Consider the following 9,981-nt stretch of genomic DNA (forward strand, 5'->3'; position numbering starts at 1 on the left):
CTCCCCTTCTCCACAGCAAGCGGGGGGGGGCCGCAATAAATGCACTTCAGCAGGTATTCCTGGACCTAAGGCCAAATGCAGAGACATAGAAAGGAACTAAAAAGATGTTGGATTCCTAGTATCTAAGACATTGTAGTCCTCTGACTGTTAGAACCTAACATAAGAAGAGAAGCAGCAAAGTGAAACCAAAATTATTACATTAGTGCAGCCTATTAAAAAAAAAAAATGCATTAAGAGAATTGCACCCTTAAAGTAACCTATTTGCAGACTGCAGTTCATTTATTCATACATCAGGGAAGTGAAAATGCATCGTGCCAATAGGTAACAACGGAAATGAGAAAATGCATTCAACACAGAAAAGCACTACATGAAACCAATCACTAGAGTAAACTTTCGGGGGTAAACTCATAATCTTGCACTTTATTCCTTATATAATCACCACACTTTTACTGAATCCACTAATTAATTAAGCATAGATTTATTGTGAAGGATGGGGAACTTTATCACCCCAGTCAAAGTCCACAGTCCCAGCCATGCAGCTGCACAGCCTGCCACCCACCGTGGTCTCTAGGATACCTTTTCTTAGACCTCACCCAGCTTCCCAGCTCTCCCATGATGCAAATTTTATTGCTGGAAAAAAGAAATGCATCATAGTGTTCACATGATCTATAAGAGCTTGCTGTTTGGTTTCTAAGCATATCTTCCCCTAGTCTGTGGCAGATCTGCTGAAGGGCCACTGCTTCCTACTGCAGCCTGTTAACAGTCACAGCTCTTCAGTTTGGTGGGAAAGGTCCGGCCAAGCCTGGAAGCCCAAATCCTTCAAGCGGTCCTGGTAAAAAAGCAACTCCTTAGCTGCGACTGTTTGCAAATCACCTTCCATAGCACCCCCATTCAAACTGTAGCTTCAATTACTTTTTTTAATGTAGAAAATACACTTTCAAGTAGCATATCAATTAATTATAAACAGTAATTTTACCATGTATACCATCATATTGTCTTACACTTTTCCTATTAAATCTACTGAAATTCTGAGATAAGCTACACAGCACAAGGCTAGGGTCACATTCTGATTTGAATTTAGGCCATTGTCTTTTTTAAGTGGCCCTTATAATGAATTTATTTATAAACTTACATATATCCTAAACTGAGCAGTTTTTGTTTTAAATAATAAACCTTACAGGAAGTGAATCCAAATTTTGCTGCAAGAGGTGGATGTATTTGTACGATACATTACATGAGACGCCAGCTCAGAGAGGCAGGTGGCCCTCTCTCAACCTGGAATTATATATAGCATCCATTACTGACATGGAGAGAAGCACAAATGAATCACCAATCACCAGAAAAATTTATAGCAGGAAAACACCTGCCTTCCCACCTGTTTCTTTGCATCCCTTTGTGCAATTAACATGTGAGCTTTGATTTAAATAGCTGTATGTTAAAATCCATAGACTAGAAGTAAGGACTTGTTCAATAGGATAAGAAGTAGGAAACAACTGAAAACAGCAGCAGCCCCTTGAGTCAGTTCTGAGACAGCTTTTTCTTATCCAAACCCAAAGTTATTTTAAAACCTGAGGTTCCTTCCAATCTGAATTATTCTGTGATTTGTGTGGTTACTCAAAACGCAGGTGACCTTCACCTGCATTGCTGAAGAAAAAACACCTTTCTTCCCCCCCCAGTCATAAATTCTATGACCATTTGGGAAAAGTACAGAAGACACACACAGTAGGTGTAGAATTGTTTTTAAATAAGTGGAAATTGTACAATTTTAGAGTATTATCTTCAGCACATCAGTGCTCCATTTCTGGGACAAGGAAGCCAAAAGTCAAGAAAGATGTGAATAAACACTTAAAATATCAAAGATCTTAAAACTCTACACGTAAAATGCATTCAGCTATTTTAAAATAAGTGATTTGAAATTACAGATTTTTTCTTTCTTCTTCAACCTGTAATTTCAGTCTATGGGACATAGCTTTTACCAAAACCACTCAGGAATTTGGGCAGTGTAATAATAAGCAACTTTTCATCTTCAAGAATGAAAAATGACTCCTAAATTTGCCACCTACTTCATCTGCAACCAAAGGAGAACATACAGGCAGAGCAGAGTCACTGCTTTTACTTTCTAATTAATCTCACAACTCTCCTGACTTTGTCATTTATTTAGATCATTACTTCTCTAACTATAGAAACATCATTGTCCATATATTTTATAACAGGGTACTTGAATATAGGACAGTAGGCACAGGTGGTTCTTTAAAATATGGTCACAACAAAAGGAATCTCCACATAATTTTCTATAAAACTTCAGGTAGACACTACAAAAGAGTTTAGGAATGATAGTTTTGCAGAGTAGCAGAAAATAGCAACAATATTGCATACATTAAATAAATCTTTCTCAACATCAACGGCCACTCTTTTGCCATGAACATCAAAACTGCATATTTGGCATACATAATTTGAAATGAGAGGTTAGCTCTTCCAGTTCTTTCCAGCAATGTTTTTTTCAGTTATCAAATTCAGTATCTTCCATATGCAAGAAGCAGGGAAGGAAAATTTTTAAAGGAAAAAAAAAAACGCCCAGTAAGTGCTGCAATTGGGCAAATAGTGCTCTGCATCTGAGTTTCTCTAACTGTAAACTAGAGGTAACAGTTACTAACCTTTGTTAAATTGCTATATAAAGATTGCTACTAACCAGGGATCATTTCACACAGTACAGACATAAAACTATCTCCAGGGTAAAACAGAGCAGTTGTTTAATGAAGCACAGCCATACAACATAACACAATTTTATTCCAGGAGCAAAACCAGAACAAAGCAACTTTCAATTTTCTTCTTTTTGAAAACGGTGTAAATAAATAGAAAAGGAACTACTGGAGGTTTGATCAAGCCATTGGACTTAATAGTTGCATTATTGCAGAAAAACCTACGCTTTCTATAGAGTTTTCTTTCAGCCTTTTGTTTTGTGTGGAACTTCCCCATACACTTGCAAGAAACAAGACTTTCGCATACACTTGCATTGTGCTAAGACATGGTTTGTTGACAATTCTAAAAGAGAAATCCCACCAAATAAGTGACTTCTGGTACAATTTAGCTATTCCTGCTCTTGTGAACAGGATTATACCAGTCTCCTTAATTTTTTAAAAGCTTACAGCAATACCCCAGGCCCATAACAAGCCTCGGATGAACATATAGATATATATATATAATAAGGTCATACAAGACCTTTCCTTAAGCATAGAACAACCGCTCTGTCAAATTGTCACTTCAAGGACCTAAAGTGGCCTTTCATATCAGTTCAGATATGCTCAACACAGTGGTTTCTTTCATGCACTCTAGTGAGTTGGGTTTTTGTTTAAACTATTACAGTAATATTTTGGAATCAAGTCCTTGATCCCCACCCACGGCAGTCAGCAGCACGAAGAGATCAAACAACAAAGAAAGGTAATTCAGCATCAGCTATTTTGCTGTAAGGATGCAGCAAGGATAGGCACTAATTCTGTCTCTCTTCTTTCTCCTCATTTCCCAAACAATCCTTCTTCAGCAATGAAACAAGTAGTCGTTGCCAACAGTTCAGGAGGAACTTACAATATTTTGCTAATATAGATATTTGATCACATTCTTTACAAAGTTTTGGTATTATCTTCAAAAATGCATGTCAGTTTTGTCCAAGGGCAACCTCAGGGTTTAGTAATTTCCTTCAAGGGTCCTGCATAAGCAAAGACACTACCAAAAAAAAAACCACAGCAGGTAACACAGTTTCTCATGTGTAATACAAATGCAGAACCTTGTTATGAAAAACAAACAAACAAACCATCAACCCTTACAGCAAATATTATTCGCAGTCCCAAAGATGCTGTAACATTGTAATGGAGATGCATATTTATAAAAATTTAAGGGCAGAGACTACAACAAATTCTCTTTTGGATTATTCTTGTCTATTAGGGAGTGCCTCTATAAAGAAACAAATCAGTGGATATATACACAGTTAACTATTGCAATCTTAAGCATTCATACTTTCAGAAAATAGCATAAGCTTTCAGAGCATTGGTCAGATTAACTGCATGGCAGTTTTAGATTTATTTTTTTTATTTCATTGTTCTCAAATTTTATAGTATGCAAGCGTTGAGGAATATGAAAAGGGAAATAGGGATGTTTGCAGAAGCAGCTCAATTGTAACTTCCCTTAGTATGTTCTTCTTCATTTGTGCATAACCAACACCACTTAAATGCTTTAAAAAGGAGATTGATCAGTATAGGCAAGAAGTACAGTAAATAAGATGCTAGTATTTTCTTAATTTGCTTTTGCAGTCCTTTAAAGACTCCGATGCACACCCAGCAGCTGAAGAGTCTGGAAGTCAGGATGCAACTGGAGCCAGTTAGTTACTACCTGAACAGTAGTCCCTCATTCTGCATAGGACTGGTCCAGTAAGAAAATTTTTACTCTCATCATGCTTGGGAAATGTGGATTTTAGGGAAAACAAGGGTGCAACAGGACAGTAAAATTGGAAATGTCTGAAGGGAAGTTTGGAGTCAAATTCCTGCCAGACATTTGACCCATTGTGGAAAAAAAGGGCATCGGGCTCTGAACCAGATCGACTCAGAGCGGAAGCAGCCAACTACTCTTCCTCTCGACAGAGAACCCAGGACAGGTTTGCAGCCTCTGCTTTCAGATGCAGAACATCTTTTCAAAATGTCTACCGCTTGTGACACATTTTCAACTTGCATTATTTATCTTCTATTTCACTATGTTCTAGCCAAATACCAAAAGAGCACAAGCTCTCCAAGGCTGTCAGGTCACTAGGTCAATGTGAACTTTCACATTGAAACTCAGAGCTCTTCTGAATTTATCTACAGACTATCTGGCAACTGGGAAAAGCAAATCTTTAAAGAAAACAATAGCAAACTATTTTTTTTCCATATAAGTAAGAGTAAACTCCAGCCAGAAGACACAAGCGTATGCATACAACCTAGATAGCTAAAGCAAATGCACCTAGAGCAGGAGGCGATACGGTACCTTATAACTAAAATGTGTCAAAGACTCTGCAGGGCACCAGGCACACTACACAGCTACAGTATTTGGGCTTTGTCCCTCCAAGAAGCCTATCAGAAGACCAGAATTTTTGACACTGCATGTAATACCACAAAGACTGGGGGGGCAAAGGAAAAAAAAAAAGGGAGGAGGGGGAAGCTAAAATAAAAGTCGCACGCATTTTCTGATCTTGCTTTATTCTGAAGGAGAAAAAAAAAAAAAAGGAAAAAGAAAAGTCTAGCAGGCAAATCACAGCTGCCATTACAATCCTCAGAGGCAACAAGTTAAAGTGTTTGCAAACAACACTCTCCTTCCTTTCCACCACAATCAAGCACTGAACAGCCAGTGAATACAAATGCTTGCAAATAATATTATTTCACCCTTATTGAATACGAGTTCTGCAGTGCTGCTAAGGAGTTCAGTACTACTGTTTTAAAATAGTTTGTAGTTATTTCATCTCATTTTCTTCAAGAAGATCATCATACAAAGTTGTAATTTATGCAGGGGAAGGGAAGCAGCAGTGAGTTATCAGTTTAAAAATGCCCCCCTGTTTCTGTCCAGTCTAAAAATATACAAGATATAAAGCTGGGATGCCAAAAGGTGTCATACCTGATTCCACATCTCTATTTCAATTACTTATAAGCTTTTCTATAGAGACACAGTTGTCTTTTTTTCCCCACTGCCTGACAGGAAGGCAGCATGTCTGACCATAAAACCAAAAGAATCATTAAAATAAAGACACATTCCGAAAACAAGCTCACTTTGCATCCCTTATACTATATTGGATGAAGTAGTGGCACTTTCAGACAGTAAGTTCTATGTCAGCCACCTAAAAATACGTTTTCATCTAGGTTACTTCACATATCACACACACACACATGCTCCTTCTTAACTTTTTCACATGAGCTACTTCAGGACATAAACAGCTTCACCTAAGAAAAAAGTGAGACAGTCTGATTTACTAGCTAAAGGTTTATAGACGGACACTTTCATGCTCATAATACTCATCTTTAAGGACACTGTCCACTTGGGAAATTACAGTTCTGTGAGAAAAATGAGAGATGAGTGCAAATGAGTACAAAAATCTGCTGGCTCTGCTGGTTTACAAACCTGGCATTTCTGTGACAGACAGAGAAGAGTTCACAGATAAATTTCTTTCTGAATAAACCTGAAGCGTCCCACTTTTTTCTTAGACCATACAAGTGCATCCATTTTTTAAAAGAAATATCAAATAAACTTATCCATCTGGAACTTCCTTCTCTGCCTAGACAGTATATTCCCCCTGCCGCCCCCTTCCCCTTAAAGAAGCAAGAGTTACCAAGGGAATTTTCCTTTGAGAACAGAGGATCACTGGGCAAGAAAAACTTGAATGTGAATCCACATAAATCAGTGTCACCCAGCGCAGTTCTTTGGCTGGTTCCTTTGCTTCTTAAAGATTTGCAGAGCCCGACAATCAGAGAACAAACATTGGAGATTTATTACAAGCATGTTAGAAGTGAGCTCAATTTTTGTTGGCATCACTATTAATACAAAACCTGAGAAGTTCTAGACAAGTCCTAGTCCTTCAGCTGTCATAAACTAGTATAAATCCAGTGGAGTCAACATAATGGTCTTATTCAATGAAACCTAAGAACCTGGCCCAAAATGACAACAAAGTAATAGTTCAAAAGCCATGCATTTCTGAGTCTTCAGAATGTTCTTGAAAATTATGAGCATTTGGAATTGTGCATATATAAATATATATACAAAAAAAACCAAAATCTTTGCAACATTTTGATATATAAGATTAAAACAAAAGACAACTCTAATCCCAAACTGGCACGTTCACTCATGTACAGCTGATTTGATGCAATATGCAAGCAAAAACCTACTGCTTGAAAGGAACTAATTAAACTCAAAACATATTCAGGGAATTTTCTTACGAAAGCTACTTTGGGATATATGACCAGACTTGAATGTTCATTTATTCATTGCTAATGAGAGTGGTGGGATTACTCAGAGAGGAAGCAGGCCACCAGGTATTAAAGCTCAGATCCTACTGAATATAGACAAATATTAATGACATATCTGAAAGGAAACAAGGGATACAGAGAAACTTAAAATAAAAGATCAGACAAAGAACACTACAGCAAGCGTCCCAAGCACTAAAAAGTCCTCCCACCTTACTATCTACCAAAAGACTTGGAAAACATTTGCATGCGCTTCCTGTACTCCTGTTCCTTCAGCCCCCAGGAAAATAAAATCAGTTAAACTTTGAAGGTAGTACCTTTTCCAGCCACAATAAAATTTTATCATTTTTTTTTCAACATTGCTATTTACTTTACTGAGATGTACCCTAAGTGTATAAAATACTTGCAAGCAATATAAGAAAAACCTTGAAATTGCACAAAAGAATGAAATCCACAGTGAAACGATAGTGAAGCAGGACAAGGATTATTTCCCATACCGATATTAAGTCAAACAGTTGGGAAAGCCTTAAGCCTAAAATCTCCTAGTCAAATTACAGCAAGACAAGCTGCTCCAGAATCAGTGTAGATGTGCATGTTCTCCTATGAAATCATTGGTAGTTTACAATCAGTATTACTATGGGGAACTCGCTCTAATTGCCCTTATTCCCAATTCTGCAGGCAATTTATTGGCCATATCCTGTACCACGTATTGCCAAGTACCAATGTGCCAGAACAGCCACCCATACACCGAAGAGTTAAGACAATGCCTGTTAGGTCATGTATTCAGTCCACTATAACATCTAAGACTCTATCCACAAACTAGTTTGTGTTTCTACAAAACTAAAATACTGGAAAAGTTACACTAGCAAATAAGATATGCTGACATTAAAAAAATCTGAATTACAGATGACTAATGCAAGCACAATGATAACTAATGCAAAATACACTGAAGTTCAGTGGATGATCTTTTCTTATGTCAGCTTTTAGATTCTAATCAATGAGAAAGGTTTGATGGAATTCTGGTGAAGTTTTTATTGCTTACTGGCAAAGTGTTTCAAGTCTCTAGATTTAAATTATAACACTTCAGAAATAAAAAACAACACACATGAAGATACAAATGAGATAGGTAAAAGGATAAAGAAAACAAAAAATAAAATATGACTTTTCAAAAATTCTCAGAATTATACTGTTTTGTTCTTGCACATTGTAGTCTCAGATCTTGTTAATAAAATAATAACCATTTGTCTTCTACCAGCAAACAATTTAGCTCACCAAAGTGCTTCCACTGCTTTCAGAGAAAAAAGTTAGATCACTGCAGCTATGGATACTTTAGCAAATAGCTTGATAAAACAGGACCTAATCAGGAGATCAAAGCAGCTAGTGAAGAGGTCCATGTATCTGTCTACATTATATGATGTTCAAAGGTTTTACTTCAAACTCTACTTCGTCTCATCCTCTGGACTGAATGTTCCCATCATAAGCACAATTCAAAGCTGTTCCAACGACGACTCACTGGTTTGGACTCTTACATCTCCATTAGGTGTCAAAGCAGAATTGCTGTGCACCTGGGACACAATTTTGGGGTTTCTTTCAAAAATAACCCAGTACAAGCACACCAGAACTGCTCTGCAGATGCAACCAACATCCTTAAATAGCTTTTACTACTAGCTAATCAAGACAGTGAACAAAGAACCATTTAAGCAATAAAACTGTATGTACAGTCCAGAAATAGACAGGAATTGCTATTATGTACATGTACATACAATAGTGGCCTGTTGTAGGATGCACTACAACCACCCCGTTCCCTGCACTCGTGACATAGCTAAGGCCTGTAGATTCTCACCTATTCACTTACTACCAAACTCTGAATTAGGTAGAGGTACAAAGTTTGGAACTTTGTTGCCACTTTAAGTAACATAGGCCTTAAATCTTTAGGATTTGTGAATGCCTTTTCAAGTGCCTGATTTATTTGACTGGAGGCTTTAAGCGGTGTCAGGTATCCCAGCCACAGTAGAAGGGAAACCAAGAAGGGCTGACCGAGCTCCCTACAGAAAGTACAGCAGACAACTTTCTACAAGAGGGCGTTTTTTCCCTCTGCTTCAGGGGTTATTCCTATGGCCAAATTTTTCATACGTGCCCATCCAGTCATCTACTTTCTATTTCTTTACTCAATTATTTTCTCAGACTCTTTCAGATACTCCTCAGCTTCTGGCCTTTCTGTGGAGCTTACATAAAGCCAGCATGGCTATTTTGGTGTTTCTTACAGACGTATACAGGCCTGGGAGATTTTTTTAGTGATTCCTTGATAGCATTTACCAGTCACTGATGAATTCTATTGTCTGTGCTTAACTTTGAAAAAATAAAAATAATGGAGTTACAGGCTTTTCCATAGTATTACGGACAAAAAGAACTGAGAAATAACAATAGTTCTAAAATTTGAAGAGCTCTTAAATCTCCGCTTTTGGTATGAGGGTTTGTTTTGGTTTTTTAAAGACTGTAGGGAAGGACCACATTACTCAAGCTGCACACCAGGGAATTTAGGCACATAACTAGCACTGAAGCTAAAGATAATTGCCTGTCCTTAATCTTTTTCTTTTTCCCTCCAAACCATCATCCCTAAACCTTGAGCTCAACCCTGCTCCTTTACTCAGCAAAACAGAACGATTTATCTCTAACAACTCACATCCAAAGCCCTCAACAGCCATTCACCACTCAGCTATGTAATAAAGTTCCTTCTTCTGTTGCAGAAGAGCTACCTGCAGCAGTAGAGGGTTTGGCTTCGCTTCTGGGCTTTCAGAGTCAAGTATACTTAGCCTGCCTGTAAAGAACTTACCAGCAATATCAGTAAGTGATGGTGGACAGGCCAAGCCTGACAGAGGCTACTGGAAAAGGACTGATGAATCATGCCCCCCAGATAAGTAGAGGCAACCAATACAAATAAATGATGCTTTTGAACAATTTATGTGCTGCCGCTTTGCAAGCTACTGATTAGTTCAGGAGAAACTAT

Source organism: Rissa tridactyla, chromosome 8 (genome assembly GCF_028500815.1).
Source record: "Rissa tridactyla isolate bRisTri1 chromosome 8, bRisTri1.patW.cur.20221130, whole genome shotgun sequence".
Classification (NCBI taxonomy): Eukaryota; Metazoa; Chordata; class Aves; order Charadriiformes; family Laridae; genus Rissa; species Rissa tridactyla.